Below are 18,690 nucleotides of genomic sequence, written 5' to 3'. Positions count from 1 at the left end.
CAACTTTCCTAAAAATAATTTACTCTCCCTTAATAGTCCTACATTCCTCCTCCCCTTTCTCTATTAAGATGGCATTTTATCCTGAATTCTAAGCCACCTCAGAGTTCCTCAATTTTCCTGGGTATCTCCCATGTGTACGTGAGGTGTACATATTTATAAACTTCTGTTTGTTTTTCTCTTAGTCTTTTATGATGGGGCCTGAGCCAAGAACTCACAAGAGTGGAGGGAAAATTATTTCTTCTCCCTTACAATAACATAATATTGCCTACCTTGACTGGTACATGGCCTATCTATGAAATAGAAGTATCCTCCTTAAATACCACCACCAAAAGAAGGGAACATCATTTAAGGACATCACCAGCATAACACCCAAGCTGGAGTTTATGGGATGCACTTCCTAAGCCATCAGATTCTGCTCTTCATATATTTATGAAATTCCACTACAATATGGTAAGAAACAAATATTAATCTTTATATTCTTGCATTGATAGAAATCAGCTTTGGTACTCCCATTATATAAGAAAATATTCTTTGCTTATTAATAGAATACGATGATGAACTTAATCATAATTAATAACCATAATTGATGATGCAGCAAACGTTCAGGGGAAAGACCTCTTGGTTAGAAAAATTCTGACAAATGTCAAGCAACCGGGGGTTTCAAAGCATTGACAATAGTCTGCGCTTGGGATCTGGAAACCAATTCCATATTAAAGCAGAGTTCAAAGTTTTTGGTTTTTTTCCTGCAATCCTAACAACCATTAGAAGCACCTAACACAGGTGCTCTGAGCACAGTGGTATATGCACTGTAGGAATCTAACAAATATTTGTGGCATGATAGAATGATTTTCATGGCACCTGGGATTCAGGACAAGACTGTCTTTACAAAAGTGTCACCAAACAATGAAAAATGTGCCCTCATTGCCTGCCTCCAGCACTGGCCATGAGAGTATCAAAGTACGAATACCGACCCAATCGTTTATTCCATCGCAACCCAAACTTCTGCTCAAGTCAACATGCCTCCTCCTGTTGGCTTAGGCTTAAATGATAGGACCAACCATACGGAATATTAGTTTCATGTGCAAATGAGGCATTAGTAATTATTGACTAGTGTGAACAGTGAGCCATTAATTATTTACCAGACGCAACTATAAGAGACAGTTCAGATCAAAAGTCCTGTTGTAAGGAATTTACTTTAATAAAAACTTCCCTAATTTTCAAAATAAAAGAGAATGAATTAGTCATTACATTACATTTATTGCCTGAGGAATTGAGCTGTCATGAAAACTCCAAATTGGGATACTGGCTTTAAGCCTCAGGTGCCAGGTCACCTTAGAGGGTAATGAACACGAGAGAAAGAGCTGGCAGCTCTTGCAGAAGAACACAGACAGCATATGGAGTGCATCCATGCACACTTCTGGGCCACACCTGCAGCTTGTCCCAAGTTCACGAGTGGGCAGGGCAGGAACATTCACACACACAGGCCAATCTGAGGCCTAGCCAGGGGCTAAGACTAAGGTGACTAAGCCCAGGATGGGGTCCAAAAGGGACAGGGACAGGGCCTTGGTGGTTGGTAAGGCAGCAAGCCTTACCAAAATGGAAGATTCCATTAAAAAATTGAACCATTTTTTGAACATCTTCTCTCCATTTCATGTGTTGATTTCACACTGTTTTTCTCTCATGCCTTTTCCCCATAGCCTAACGTCTTAGAGACTGTGCTTGGGAGGTCAGACTCTCACCCCTGCTTCTCCCCAGCTCAGTTTCTGTAGGTATCAAAGGAGACTGAGAAAGGCACAGCAAAGGGGAGACAGAGGGGGTCCTATATCTCTCGGTGTTCAGTCTAGGGGATTGCCAGTTGTTGCAAATCCTGTCTAATGTCAACAGAGTATGGGGAAAAGGAGAAAACACACTCCACAGCTCCCAAGTGCCATTTACATTGACTGTGCTGTTAGAGACCGTAGGTCTTTTTATGCCTCTGATTGGTATATGGCATGAGGGTCAGATTTATTTCCCCTTCCATACTAAATGAACCCAAGTCATAAAACTACTCAGCAGTAGTGAATAGGCAGGGAAGATCTCCAAAAAATTGCCAGGCCACACATCTCTCCATCTACCACAATGTGGGGATATGGTGATGAATTTTCATGGGGCAGAAAACAGCATCTATACTATATGCTGGTAGGATAGCAAAGAAGGAAGGTCAGTGAGAAATCTGTTTCAAAGCAGGAGAAGTTTGGGGCACACTCACACTTAGCTGATAAAAATCTGCCTAAGTGTCAGCTGTTTCACAGTCAACTTTTCTTCACATAATACTACTTATACATTGTGGTTGTAGAGTTAGTTGTGCAAACTTTACCAGTGTTGTGTTGAAACAGTGGTTTGAAAAGTAAAAATCTCTGCCAAAGGGCTTCCCTGGTGGCACAGTGGTTGGGAGTCCACCTGCCGATGCAGAGGACATGGGTTCATGCCCCGGTCCGGGAAGATCCCACATGCCGCGGAGCGGCTGGGCCCGTGAGCCATGGCCGCTGAGCCTGTGCGTCTGGAGCCTGTGCTCTGCAACGGGAGAGGACACAACAGTGAGAGGCCCGCGTACTGCAAAAAAAATCTCAGCCAAAAATTAACTATTTTTATTTACATTATGTCCAAAAATAATGTGGCTGGCATTTGAAAAAATTGAACTAACTGCTTTGAATTGCCTAAACTACTAGACATATTGTCAATATTTGCTAAACCTTGGAATTTTGATAGGTTTCCTCCTTTGTAGCAGTTAACTGGAAGTGGTTACCTGGGGCTCAGTATTTCAAGGGATTCTGAGGTCACATGCAGGATCAATGGGAAAACATTTGCTAAATGATTAGTGATGCCCATCACAGATGTGTGGCACAGTGGTGGGGGTGATGGGGAAGGACTGGGAGGGCAGGGGATAGAGAGTGGGTGGGAGTGGGATTGGAGGGGATGAGGAGCTGCGCTTGTACCATATATGGTGTCACATTACCCTGTTACGGGCATCGAATCATGATAACGCATATTAGAGAGAGGGTACTGAATTATTATTACACTTAAGGGAATCCTTGGTCCTTTGATTTAAAAAAAAAATTGTTTCAAAAATACAAATGTCGAGGGACTTCCCTGGCGGTCCAGTGGTTAAGACTCCAAGCTTCCACTGCAGGGGGCGTGGGTTCAACCCCTAGTCAGAGAACTAAGATCCTGCGTGCCGCCTGCTGTGGCCAAAAATTTTTTTTTAAATTAAAATTTAAAAAAAAATTTTTATATACAAATGTCTTATTTACATGTCTCCACTAAAGAGCAGATTGTTTTCTAAGTACATAGTTTTCTCAATTATTAAATTATTAAATAAATATGACCAGGAGCACAACAGCCTCATTCCCGCCATGCATGGTAACCATGAGTCAACGCTGCCTGGCTTTCCTAACATCTACAACTGAACTCGCTGTTTGTGTAACTTGATCTTTTTCTTCCTATGAGCGGGTGAAGTTGAAGCATTAAGGAATTAGCAAAATTCATGAAAACTACAAGTCAGAGTCACTGTTTTCTGAGAAGACAACACATTTAAAAAGCAACACTTGTAATTATGAATCTATTATAAATACATTTTAAGAATGTGGAAGTACATTAAATCTACTCAAGAAAGCAGATGAGAACACGGCCTGATGTCATCTCCTGGAATAAATTTAATGTGTTGAAAGTTGCTTCATTTAAAAATAATAAAAATGTCCAAAATTATGTAAGTTATTATTAAAGTTAAAAAGTCTATACTCAGGAAATGAACAGATACTTTTTGGAGACTGCCTTAATGACTAATACAAATTATCAGATAATTGAGTCATAATGCGATTGGAGTCCAAATGAACAAAAGATTCTTCCTCATACAGGCATAGAGCATAAGCTGTGATGGCCTAGAATAAAATCTTAGGTGATTTTGTCTACTTCCAATTCCACATTTCAGATTGCTTTCAATGCTACAAGGAATCATAAATTTAAAAACTGAAGGCCTAGAAGAATGGGAATTTGATCCTGAACCTCTCCAAAATATTAATAACAATAGTGGCTTGCATTATGAATCCTGACCATGTGCCAGGCACTGAGCTAGGCATTTTATATATATTACTACAGTTAACACTCAAATTAATTATTTAAGGCAAGGATTATTATTATCCCCAAATTACAGATGAGAAAATCCCCTTTCCTTCAATTGCTTTCCCCCAAATCCCACAATTGTAATGAAAATTGTCTATTAATATCCGAGAACAGAATTACATAGGTCTGGGGCTTCCCTGGTGGCGCAGTGGTTGAGAGTCTGCCTGCCGATGCAGGGGACACGGGTTCGTGCCCCGGTCTGGGAAGATCCCACATGCCGCGGAGCGGCTGGGCCCGTGAGCCATGGCCGCTGAGCCTGTGCGTCTGGAGCCTGTGCTCCGCAACGGTAGAGGCCACAACAGTGAGAAGCCTGTGTATTGCAAAAAAAAAAAAAAAAAAAAAAGATCTGTAATCTAAACTTAAAAGCTTATGAAATGCAAGGCTTTTTAAATTTTTAATTTTAATAAATCAAGGACTAATTTAAAAGTCAAAAACATTCATACTTATGAATAAACTCTGTTGTGGACAAAAACTACCATTGAGGACCTTAAAAATCACATTTAACAACTTGGAGCAGAATATCTCTTGGGTAAGGTAGGATGTCATTCAATAGGCATGTATGAAATGCCTGCTGTGTACAAGACAGACACCGTGCTGGGTGCCAGAGACTGAGAAGCTCACAGGCTTCTCTTGGTGGTGTCTTGGTGGTGCTCACAGAAGAATCCTGAAAGAGCAACCTGTACAGGTATTAGCCAGGCAACAAAAGAGATTGAGTTGCTCAGCATTCTCCATAAAATAAAGCCATGCTACCATATCAGGATATGGTTTTGAAATAGGGGAACATAACACATATGGGGATCAATGCTTGGCTTTTGGGTTTTAAAAGTCTCTCCTTAAATTAGTTAAAAGATTTGCAAGAGAGTGTGGTAGAAGACAGATTTGCTGTCCAACAACTCCCCCTCCCCTGCCCCAGGATAGATCATAACTGCCTCTGCTTGGTAGGAAGGAGCAAGTGGGAAAGAAGGGAAGCCAAAAAAAGAAAAGAAAAGAAAATCATAATGCTAATGCATCCCTGAGAAGGTACCCTGCACCTATTCCCTCTGGGCCAAATTCCCGGTGAGGAGGAGGACAGATCTGGACATTTGAAAAAGGGAGAGCTGTGCCCCTGTCCCCAGCAAGCCTGGTCGGTAGCAAGACCCAGAGTTCCCCAGACACTAAGTGGTGAGTCAAAGAGGTCCCAGGTAGCCTCACCAAGAGCCTTGGGAATAACAACACGATCCCAGGTGGCCGTGAAGAGCACAGAGTGGAATTGCCCCCGCAGTGTCGGCACCGTGCAGAGTAAACTCGTGCCCATCAGATTCCAGCTGACAACAGCCCTAGGAGGGAGGCTGTCTCAGAATCCGTGCTTTGCAGACGAAGAAACCAAGGCTCTGAATTAAATCACATGCTCAAGGACACACGGCTCGACAGGGTTGGAGCCAGGATTGAATGCATCGTCCTAACCCGCACGCTATGTTGCTGCTTATTAAAATATGTATAATATCTACCACCTTTCTTGAGAGATAGATGAGGTGGAGACCTGTCTTCATGCCTTGTAGCACGCAAAGAATGGCAGCAAGCCAAAGACAAGAACCCAAGCCGAGAAAAAGATCATTCAGGCCCTGACTCAGCATTGTTCTTGATGACAGTTAAGGTAACGGAAGCTACAAAGCACAGCCAAGAAAATGCTGTTTTTTTTCCCTTTGCTGAATAGGATCTGGCTGTTTTGGGGGTCATTTAAAGGCCCTGGCTCGTTCCTTTAAGAGTGCATTCTGTCCACACTGCTCATGTGCTCTTCTCAGCACCACATCCCTCAGTCTGCCTGGCTCTACAGGGAGACCCCTGCAAGAGGGAAGTGAGGGATTATCTTAAAAATGAAGATAAACTTTCAAGTGTATTGCTAACAGAAAAAGAAACTACCAGCCAGTACGCACAGTAGGATCCAGTTTTGACTATAATATGCACGTGAATACACTTTCACAGAGAATGAGCTCTTTCTGGGCAGCAGAATGAGGGGTAATTCTATTAGCTTCAGGTCTGGAGAGCTAAGTGGTTAAGGGGCAAGTTCCTGAGCCTGGTGGCCTGGGTTTGAATCCCTGCTCTGCCACTTACTGCCTATGGAACCTCAGGTAAAATGAGTGAAGCTCTCAGAGTCTCAGATTTTTCATCTGTGAAATGAGGGTACTAGCAGAACCTCTCCTCACAGGGCTGTTGTGAGGATTATATCAAATCATCCCTCAGCTGTGCTCAGCATATTGTTTGCCACATGATAAGCACTCAATTCTCATATGTGGAAAATACCTCCACCTTCTGCCAGAGGTCATAATCCAGCTCCTGGTTTCATACCTACTTAAGAGACCATCTGATCCGACCTCCTTCTACAGATACGGAATCCCAGAGGTGGCAATGGCAAAGCACCGTGGGGGACCCAGGGCTCCAGCCACCGTTCCAGCCTCTCTCCCTCGCTTCAGGGACTTCTCCCCAGAGCATTCTTTGCATGAGGGTCTCCCCGTTACCACTTGTCGGTCCCCTCAGGTTCTGGGCTCTCAGACACAGAAACTCTGATTGTAAACAGCTGTGTCAAAGGACTCCAAACAAACCCTGTCAGAGACTCATAGTCTGAAAGGAATTCTGTTCCACCTAATTTAAGGCACTGACAATTCAGACTATAAAGAATTGCGGAAACTATTGCATTGTTACAAGAACCACATCACAAATGTATGTTCTAATGAGAAATATTACATTAGATAGAGAGAGGGTAGATGGAATCTAGATCCAGAGAGACAGAGGCTTATCTTAATGTGAAAGTTTGTTTTTTACTTTGAGTCACATAGGTATTTGACCAGGAGAAACAACTCCATGAGACAAATTTCGAGGACCTCCTATGGAATTTCCTTTGAAGCTGTGCACCAGCAGGGGGTTTGAGGAAAAACAAGACAAGACCGAAGATGACTAGAAGTTCTTCAGAACTGTAAGTCTGAGTGCTGTGGAAGTAGACAGACCTCGGTTTAAATGCTTTCTCCTTCACTTGCTGTGCTGTCTTGGACAAATTACCTAACATCTCTGAGTCTTGGTTTCCTTGCCTGAAAGATGAGAACAATCCCTAACTCACATGGTAACTGTAAGAACAGAAAAGACACAGCACACAAGGACCCAAGAATTCATTGAAATCAAACAGGTGATGATCCCTTCCTTACTTAGAAAACTATATCCTAAAATCAGCAGTTTCTGTTTAAGGCTTACAAATTTAGTTTCATGATGATTTGCCTCAGAAGAAGAGGTATATGCACAAAATATGGAAACTGAAATTATCCAGATGAGTTTAAATCCTATCTCTGCCATTTACTACCTTGTAACCCTGAATAAGTTGCCTCAGTTTCCTCAAGTCTAAACTGGGACTGATCATAATAACTAACTCATAGGGTTAAGGATAAAGCTTGTAGAGTGCTGGGCACAGCCTCTAATATTCTAAAAATGTTGGCTATTTACTTTTGGTTTTATTTCTGCTTTTCTAAGAATTATTCATATAATTGCCTTGCACCTTTCTTCAATTTATGCTTGAAGTCAGAGCCACAGATTTTGCATTTTACAGCAGGGCATGTTTCCACTGCAACAATTTAATCCATATAAAACTTCGGCAAAAAATATGGAAATGTTTACTTAGATAAGCCCAAGAAACCGACATGGAAATAATACAACCAAATAGTTGTTTTCATTTTAAAAGCACCCTAACCCAGTCTAACACAGCTCAAAGGGTCCATCTGCAGACTAAAATGGAGAGATCACAAATACATCCAGTAGGAAATTACTGCTTAGACTGCTCAGAAAGAGTCTATAAAGCCCCTGGCAGCCCAATTAAATATGAATGAGGAGGGAATTAATGTTTATTAAGCATCTACTATGTGTCAAGGGCTACACTTACACGCTCCCTCTTATGAGTTACAGCATTGCAGCCCCTGCACACCTCGATAATGGATGCCAGGCACAGTGGGGTTCTTTATTCTACTCTGTTCTTTTTAAATATTTCATTGAACACAACAGATAGCAACTCGTCCAGTCCTCTCAATAACCCTTCAAGGTAGGATTTACCATCACTTATTTAAAAGGGAGCTGAGGCACAGAGAAGCTAAGTAGACCTGCCGTAGGTCACATGACTAATAAGTAATAGAAGCAGGATTTAAACCTCAGCACTAAATTATGCTGTCTTGTCAGTAGTGGAGCTGATCCTGGTGTGAAGCTGCACCACCAAGGTGAATTAGCCGTGGGTCAGGCTATGCTGTGAGAATATTGTATTTTAGACCTGCTACAGTGATTATCCTATGTTTTGGGGGGGTTAGGGGGGGGAGTGGGAATCTATTAATATTACTATTTTTGTTGTTATTAGATTAGGTAATACATTCATGTAGTTCAAAATTCAGAAGGTACAAAAGATATTGAGTAAGTGCCCTCTATCCCTGCCCATGTAGTCAGTATCTTGCCCTGGAGGCAAACAGTGATATTAGTTTCTTGGGTATTTCTCCAGAAATTTCTTAGGCACATAAAAGCAGATAAATAAACACACACACACACTCACTCACTCAAGGTAACATATGATTCATGCTTTTCTGCACCTTGCTGTTTTCCTGGGACCCTATATCTGCAGACCATTCCATCTATACAGAGAGAGTTTCCTTATTCCTTGTGAAAGCCGCCAAGTGTTCCATTGTGTGATTTGTCCCCTGTCAGACATTTAGGTTGTTTCCAGTTTTTTGCTGTTACCAACAATGCAGCAATGAATAACTCTTGTCTACAGATCATTTTTCATATTTGAAAGTACATCCGATAACATCCTAGAAGTGGAATTGCTGGGTTAAACAGTACCTCCATTTGATAGATACTCCCTTCTCCTCTTCCACAGGGATTACCTAAATTTCAAAATCTGTGATTCCTGCCACTCTTATTTATGAGTGTCTGGATCTGTTTGATTTTAAATGCTTCTGAGTGAATGGATAAAGAAGATGTGGCACATATATGCAATGGAATATTACTCAGCCATAAAAAGAAATGAAATTGAGTTATTTATGGTGAGGTGGATGGACCTAGAGTCTGTCATACAGAGTGAAGTAAGTCAGAAAGAGAAAAACAAATACCGTATGCTAACACATATATATGGAATCTAAAAAAAAAAAAAAAGGTTCTGAAGAACCTAGGGGCAGGACAGGAATAAAGACGCAGACGTAGAGAATGGACTTGAGGACACAGGGAGCGGGAAGGGTAAGCTGGGACGAAGTGAGAGAGTGGCACAGACATTTATACACTACCAAACATAAAATAGTTAGCTGGTGGGAAGCAGACACATAGCACAGGGAGATCAGTTTGGTGCTTTGTGACCACCTAGAGGGGTGGGATAGGGAGGGAGGGAGGGAGACGCAAGAGGGAGAGGATATGGGGATATATGTATAGGTATAGCAGATTCACTTTGTTACAAAGCAGAAACTAACACACCACTGTAAAGCAATTATACTCCAATAAAGATGTTAAAAAATAAAAAATAAAATAAAATGCTTCTGAGATTTCAACTGCTTATCTGCATGATCTGAGATGCTGCTGAGGGCAACTTTCAACCACAACTCACAATTTAGAACCTTAATTTTCATCGAAAGGGTATTTACCACTGATTGGCTTTTAAATAAAGGTTCAAAAGTAGAATGTACAATTTTCTATATCAATAAAATACTGATTGTATTTGCTTTATATTTTGGGGTGCTGCCCAGGCACCACCTATGGTTACAGAGAAGACATCGCAAATGGAACCCCCTGAGTTGTGCACAACTGTATATGGCGGCTCTGGTTTTGCCTATTTCATTTAGGAGAAGTGGGGAGGGGAAGGTGTTCTATTTTGGGTAAACACATTTGAGACCCCCCCCATGCTAAGTTTGACACAGATAGTTTATAAATGCTGCTTGATGATAATGATTGCACCTGAATGTCAATCTGCCTTCTGAGAGCTTGCGAACTCCCAGGACATTTTTTTTTTTCTTTTTTTTTTTTTTTTAACATCTTTATTGGGGTATAATTGCTTTACAATGGTGTGTTAGCTTCCGCTTTACAACAAAGTGAATCAGTCATACATAAACACATGTTCCCATATGTCCTCCCTTCCCAGGACATTTTAATAGCAATCTCCGATGACCTAGCTGAAATGAAACTTTAAACCTTGCATCAAAAGGAAGGCCAGATGTCAGTGGCAACTTGTCTTGGTCAAAGAACAGAACACAGAGTAATCACTGACCCACCAGCTTCCTGATTCCTGGTTGTTAAATTACTATCCACAGGAAGTTAGATGGTGGTACACAGGGAGACCTGTCTGGGAGATGGAAGGGGTCAGCCTCATGGAGCCACGTGTCATTAGACTTAGATACATTTGCAAGTGTTTATCACTCTTCCTAGGAGATACGTCGAATTAGCTGGGCTTTGCTTTCCACCGAGCATCCTGATATCCTAAATGAGATCTGAGATCAAGCTGAAAATCACAGGCCTGGCCTGCAGAGGCTGTTGGAGGTTGGGGACTAGGGAGAATCTTTATACTAGCAGTGGGACAGCTTGTCAGCTGGGGTGTTGGGAATGAAATGCTGCAGAGGCTGCCATGTTCACTCCCGCCTTATCTGTGGCATCTTATCTTCCGCGTTCACAGAAGAGTGACCACAAAGGAGGCAGTGGGAGAAGGAAGGATGTGAAAGTGCTGTGGTTAGAGAAGGATCATGTCTAATCCCCAGCAGCCATAGGAGCTCAGCTTGGGTGATAAAGGGATCTAGCAGTAATCCAACCTCTCAACAAAGAGATTTAATATCCTGGGAGGGTGAGATCCACTCAGCCTTTGCAGGGTCATCAGCTGATTTAGTCCAGCCAGGTTTTTACCGATAGAGTGACTGTAAGCCCCTCTCTGCTTGGGTTTCCAGGACTGATAGCATTTTAAGAGTGTGAATGAATGAGGTAACTTACTTTCTGGCCTGACTATATGTGATTTTTACATCTTAAAGATACAGTTTATTAAATAAACTAATTAGGCCCAATTTGCTGCTAACCATTTCTCTAAATCCTAGAAGCCTATCACTTATGTCATTTCCCTTCATTACTGTGTAGCGTGGTGACATCTAGTGGGAGAAAGAAGGGGAGTGGCCAAGCAGGAGCCTGAAAAAAAATTGTATTTTTAGTGACTCTATTTCTGTGAAGGTTAGAGAACTTGGGGTGGGCAGGGCCCAACTTGAAGTCTCTTGTGTGTTTCCTCCATTGCTGGTAACAAGTGTAGCCTTATATCCTTTTAAAACCTTTGTGATTTCATAAGGCAGAGAGGTGAGAAGTTAATAAACACTGTGCTGTCCAAAACACTTCTCCTACAGAAATGACTCTTGTTTTAGGCCCGAGAGAAGCCTGAAGAAAGCCATTTAAAGACTGGAAATAACTACGTCACTTAAAGCAAGCAGCCCCACGGCTGTGCTTTTGGACAGACTAGGAGACAGCCTAGTTAGTCTGATGTTAGGGAAGCTGAAAAGACTTCTCTGCCTCCCAAATGCTTCCTTCCTCACCTGTATCAATACCTGGGTTTCCATCACTTTGTAGCTCATTCCTTTGGTGCTGGAAAACCTTCTGCAGCCCTTAATAACACATACTAAGAGCTAATAACTCTGCCGTGGGTCGTAGTTTAAGCCTTGCTAACATTCTGAAGAAGGAAGGTAAATTAAAGATGGGACCAACTGACCATTTACTAAAGGAGTGAAGCCATGGGTAATCAATCACCAATTAGTTCCATTACACCTGTAACCTTCCTTTACTGATCCAGCTGGCTTTCATTGTTGCTACAAAAATAGTTGCATGTCCTCCCAGCAGCACGGAGCCTAAACAATCAGATGTTTGCCCAAGTTGTTTTCCAAGAATTTGGAGTCAGCTGTGTCTAGTTGGAGCTCAAGCTGGTTAAGACTGGGTAAGACTGCTGACCCTCCAGCTGGGCATGTGCAAGTGTCCACTCGGTGACCTTTTGACATCAGAAGGCTAAAAACTCCACCCTCAGAACGTGTGACTCCACCATTTTCTGAACACGCGTCCCAGGAAGAAGCCTATAGCTTAGTTACGCCTGCGCCTGCGTAGAACGATGATTACCTCACCTTTTTCTTATCTCCAATCACCTTTCCCCACAACCCCCCATGCCTCAGACCGCCCGGCCTCTTTATCCATAAGTGCCCAAGCCCTCTTGTCTTCAGGGACGCGGACCCCAGGCTTGTCCTCCCATCTCGTCACGTGGCTGCAAACCTCGGCGTCTCAGCGTTTTGGCTGGCTGCATGTTGGGCAAAGGGACCTTGTTCGGTAACAGATATGGGAAGGAGAATTTATATATTGGATCAAACTAGATGACCTTGAGAGTTCCTTGTATGGTTACAGCAACTAGCTGGGATCAGATCTTGATGAAAGTGGAGCAGACGCAGCTGTGGGGAGAAAGATAGCGCCTAGGAAGGGAGAGATGGGATGGAGAGGAAAGGAAGGAGGAGCTTGCGATGGTTTTGTCACCTCCAAACCATTTTTACTCACGATACTTCTGGCACCAGATAAAGAGGAAAACCACAGGCCCAAAATGGGGTCACTTGTGCTAAACCGCACGATTCCAAACTTAGGTTTAATACCTGAGCTGGGCTTCAGTAGTTGTGGCACGCGGGCTCTAGAGCACAGGCTCGGTAGTTGTGGCGCACGGGCTTAGTTGCTCCGTGGCATGTGGGATCTTCCCGGACCAGGGCTCAAACCCGTGTCCCCTGCATTGGCAGGTGGATTCTTAACCACTGCGCCACCAGGGAAGCCCTTCTGGATACATCTTGACATTTTGTTTCTTCTGGCCTGGGATATGATCTTCAAGCTAAAACTCCAGAACATCAGCTATCTCTACAGATGTATTGATAGACATCACAATGTGACCATCAGAAATTTATTTTCCAGTGACAACAGGATGACTCAAAGAGAAAAAGACAGTTATATTTATTTCTGCTTGAACAACTCATCAAATTGATAGTAAATCCAATGAAAAGACAGTGTCTCCAAATGACGTTCTGTGGAGTTTGGTATTTGCAACGTGTTCCTGAGAATAATGCACTTGATGCAGCAGCTGTAGATGATACCTACATGGTTAACTCTCTAACATTCACCCTTTTTCATCCCTAGGATTCTGGTAAGGATTGAAGGTGACGACATTTGTGATACACTTAGCACAGTGCCCAACACATTAGGTAAATGCTCAGGAAGTGCAGGCTACTGTTATTTTTTATGGAATGTGGGGACAGCATTTTAAAAAGTGTAACATGAGAGGCAGGAAGGAGGAAACAAGAAAATTATGTTTCTGTTAATCAGTCCACTCCCACTTACCATTTTCCAAAAAAGCATCCAAAACATTTGGTGTTAATTACCCAAGTATTTTGGGTTTTGCTTTAAGTTTAGTTCAAGATTTATATTTTTATCTTCCTTGATAAAATGAATACATAATACAAATATTCTCATTTTCAAAAAAAATCAAACTAAATTGAAGCATGTAAGATAAAATGTGAAAGTTCCCCTAACTGCCTCCTACTCCTGTTCCATGTCCTCCCAAAAGATGTCAACCTGTATTTGTGTCCCTCCAGTCATTCAACTAATGACGAAATGGTTTTCACATCCATGGCCTCATCGTGGACATTTCAATGTAAGGCTTAGTTGTCTTAGTCATTGCATAACAACAAGTCCTCCCACAATAAAGTTTCCTCTGCAGCTTTGGTAATCATCTCAATACGTTTAAAAGGATTTGACAAACCCACCCACCTCCATCCTCACAAATACACATATCTCTGGATTAATTTAGGGATTCAGGAGACTCAGATATACCAAGAGACTTTGGAGGCCCCATTCCATCAAAGAGCCTGGATACAGTGAGACTTGAAAGCTCACTGCCATAGCCCACCAGGTGAGTCATGTAATCAGCTGAAACCAGTTAATTTCTTGAGGCCTGCTGTCTGTCTGTCTGTCTGTTCTGCTCTGAGGAATCTAGTAAAAGGTAGACCACCATTTTTAAAAAGTGTCCTAAAGGGATTCCTCAAGGCCGGGAGGCCTCTCTTTCTTTGTCAATGCAAGTTACCACACAGGCCATTGAAATGTAGAATGAGGCTTTCAAAATTAAATGATTCCATAGCCAATATGCCAAGTAGATGATTAAAATGCAGCACATTCCACTTGCTGCCATTCGCCAGGTGGTTTTCTAGGCAGTCATTATATTTTGTGGGCTATCTGTCCTGTAGCTTTTGATATTCCGGAAGGATTGACGACATCCATTTCCTTTCAAATAGGGTAGTTTCCAATTTAGCTCCATTCAGCAACCTACAAATCAGTCTGCAAGGCACTGTGAGGAAAACAGACCTTGGCTGTGTTTCGGGTGATTCTGCCGAGAAGCATGAAGTACAGAAACCTCTGAAACCTTTGATGAGAAGAACATCAAAAGTGAGCTTCCCTTTGAGCAAGATACATGAAAGTGAAAACTTAGCTGACAGCATCACATCACAGGATTCATTTTAAATAATGAGAAGAAATGAGACCAGGGCAATATTTATTTCCTCACTGCATGAAATTAGATCTCCACTAAGAAAAGATGCATGCGTAAAAATAATCTGTAAATTCTTGCAAACTTTAAAAATCACAAAACATAAACAGTCACAAAATATTCCCATTTCTATAGGCTTCTATAGTTTTTTTTTGTTTTTTTTTTTTTGCGGTACGCAGGCCTCTCACTGTGTGGCCTCTCCCGTTGCGGAGCACAGGTTCCGGACGCGCAGGCACAGCGGCCATGGTTCACGGGCCCAGCCGCTCCGCGGCATGTGGGATCTTCCCGGACCGGGGCACGAACCCGTGTCCCCTGCATCGGCAGGCGGACTCTCAACCACTGCGCCACCAGGGAAGCCCCTGTAGTTTTTTTAAAGAGTTGGTTATCTTAAAAAAAAATCATACAAGTAATGTATTCATTTGCTGGGGCCACCATAACAAAGTATCACAAACTGGGTGGCTTAAACAATAGAAATTTATTGTCTCACAGTTCTGGAAGCTAAAAGTCCAAAATCGAGGTGTCAGCAGGGTTGGTTCCTTCTGAGGACTGTGAGAGAAGGATCTGTCCCATGCCTCCCTCCTGAACTTGTAGATGGCTGTCTTCTTCCTATGTCTCTTCATGTCATCTTCCTTCTATGTGTATCTCTGTGCCCAAATTTCTCTTTTTGTAAAGATACCAGTCATATTTGATTAAGGTAGCCTAATGACTCACTTTAACTTGATTACCTCTGTAAAGACCCTATCTCCAAATAAAGTCACATTCTGAGATACTAGGGTTAGGACTTAAACATGTGGATTTGAGGGGGCTACACGATTAAACCCATAACAAGTAATTTAAAATTCTAGAACTATCTTTGTGATATAATGCATATAGCATTTAGTGATAGAATGCATTTCATCTTTAGTAATAATGGAATATGATAAGACATTCCAAATTTTCCTTTGAAATCTATTTATAAACATAATTAGATTCAGCAAAATCACAGTTTCAAGCTAGATAATAGTGCCTCACATATAGTAGATGTACAATAAATGTCCTGATTTGAATTTGATTCTGTCAGAACCTTAATAATGAATCTGCCAAACAGTGATTGAGCCCATGGAATCAAGCAGGTTCCAAGTGACTACAAAACACTTTATATCTCCAGCTGTTCAGATACAACATAAATTATCTGAATGCATTGGCCTGTGAACCTTTATTCTGTAGAGCTTTACGGTTAAATATGGCTATAAATCACCAAACTTTTTTCTGCCAAGATAAATGAATGAGGCCAGATGAGAGAGAAATTTTGTTCTTTTAATTGCCATTGAAAATGCATGGTGCCACTTAAACCATGAAACTTAAGCTGAGTCTACCAAAAGAAACAAAAACTTGCGATAAAATTGCAGTGCATCTGCAATTGATCACAAAGGAGTTTCTGATCATCAAAAAGGAAAGGGGCGGGGCGAAGGGGAGAAGAAGGGGAGGATACTAATTAACTGAGCCATGAAAGTTTTTGTAGTGGCCAAAAATCTCCCAAACTTGATAAAAGACATGACTAGAAGCATCTAAGAAGCTCAAAGAACTCCAAGTAGGATACTACTTGGAGTAACTAAAGAGAACCACACCAAGAAACATAATCCAGTTTTTGAAAGGCAAAGGCAAAGAATTTGGAAAGCATCAAAAGAGAAGTGACTTGTCATGCACAAGGAATCCTCAGAAAGATTATCAGCAGATTTGTCATAAGAAAATTTGGAGGCCAGAAGGCAGTGGACTCATATATTCAAAGTGCTAGAAGGAAAAACCGTTAGCCAAGACAGGATTCTTCAGATACAGGATTATCTGGCGAAACTGCTCTTCAAGAGTGAGGGATAAACTAAGAAATTTTCAGATAAACAAAAGCTGAGTGTGTTCACTCCACTGTATGTATATACTACATTTTGTGTATCCATTCATTAGTGGATGGACATCTGAGTTGTTTTACCTTTTTGGTTATTATGAATAATGCCTCTATACACATTTGTGCACAAGTTTTTGTATGGACATAGGTTTTCAGTTCTCTTGGGTATGTACCTAGGAGTGAAATTGCTGGGTCATATGGTTAATCTGTGTTTAACTGTTTGGGAAACTGAAAATGTTTTACAGAATGGCTACACCATTCTACCTACTCATCAGCAATGATAAATGTTCCAATTTCTCCACATCCTCATCAACACTTGTTATTGTCGATCTTTCTTTGTTTTTTATTATAGCCATCCTAGTGTGTGATATCACTCACCTAGTATGTGAGATATTTCATGTGGTTTTGGTTTGCATTTCCCTGATTATTAAATGATGTTGAGCATCTTTTCATGTGCTTATTGGCCATTTTTATATCTTCTTTGAAGAAATGCCTAGTCAGATCATTTGCCCATTTTAAAATTAGGTTATTTGTCTTTTTATTGTTGAATTCTTTATATATTCTGGATGCTCTTATCAGATATATGAGTTATAAAAAGTTTCCCCATTCTCTGTCTTTTCATTTTCTTGATAGTGCCCTTTGATACACAAAACATTTTAATTTTAATGAAGTCCAATTTACCTGTTTTTTCTTTGGTTGTCTGTTCCTGAGATGTCATATCTAAAGACATCATTGCCAAAAACAAAATCACAAAGATTTACACCTATGTTTTCTTCTAAGAGTTTATAGTTTTAGCTCTTAGATATTTAGACCTTTGATTCATTTTGAGTTAATTTTTGTATATGGTGTAAGTTATATGTCCAACACATTCTTTCACATGTGAATATATAGCACCATTATTGGAAAGACTGTTCTTGCTCTGCATTGAATTGTTTTGGCACTCTTGTCAAAATCAATTGACCATAAATACATGGGTTTATTTTTGGACTCTGAATTCTGTTCCATTGATCTCTATGTTTATCTTTATGCCAGTCCTGCATTATCTTGATTACTGTTGCTTTGTAATAAATTTTGAAATCAGGAAGTGTGAGTCCTCCAACTTTGTTCTTTTTCTAGAATAAAGGCTATTTTGGGTCCCTTGAATTTCCATATGAATTTTGGGATTAAATCGTCAATTTCTATAAAAAACCATTTGGGATTTTTATAGAGGTTTTGTTGAATGTATAGATCAATTTGGGAAGTATTGTCATCCTAATATTTAGTCTTACTATCCATGAACGAGACACCTTTACACTTATTTAGGTTTCCTTTCATTTCTTCCAGCAATGTTTTAGAGTTGTCAGTGTACAAGTCTTGCCCTTCTTTTGTTAAGTTTATTCCTATTTTATTATTTTTGATGCTATGATAAATGAAATTGTTTTCATAACTTCATTTTTGGATCATTCATTTCTAGTGTATAGAAATACAGTTGATTTTTGTATATTAATCTTGAATCTTGCAATCTAGCTGAACTCATTTATTATCTCTAAGTGTGTGTGTGTACATGCATGTGCATGAGTGTGTATTCCTTAGGATTTTCTACATACAAGAACAGGTCATTTGCAAATTAAGATAGTTTTATTTCTTATTTTTCAATCAGAATGCCTTTTACTTATTTTTCTTGCCTAATTGCCCTGGCTAGATCTTCTAATATAATGTTAATAGAAATGGTGAGAGTGAACACCTTTGTCTTGTTGCTGATCTTATGAGGAAAGCATTTATTCTTTCACCCATTAAATGTGATCTTGGCTGTGCTGTTTTGTTTTCTAGAGCCCTTTATCAGGTTGAGGGAGTTCACATCTATTCCTTGTTTATTGACTTTTTATCATGAAAGGTTTAGATTTTGTCAAATGCATATTCTGCAACTATTAAGATGACATATGGTTTCTGCCTTTATTCCATTAATATGGTATATTACATTAATTTTAGATGTTAAACCAAACTTGCATTCCTGGGATAAATTTCAATTTGTCATAGTGTACAATCCTTTAATGTGTGGCTGGTTCAGTTTGTTAATATATTTGCTGAGGATTTTTTAATCTCTATTCCT

Source organism: Aethalodelphis obliquidens, unplaced genomic scaffold (assembly GCF_003676395.1).
Source record: "Aethalodelphis obliquidens isolate GAN/ISIS:26980383/991018 unplaced genomic scaffold, ASM367639v1 scaffold22, whole genome shotgun sequence".
In the NCBI taxonomy this organism is placed as follows: Eukaryota; Metazoa; Chordata; class Mammalia; order Artiodactyla; family Delphinidae; genus Aethalodelphis; species Aethalodelphis obliquidens.
This window is presented reverse-complemented; position numbering follows the sequence as displayed.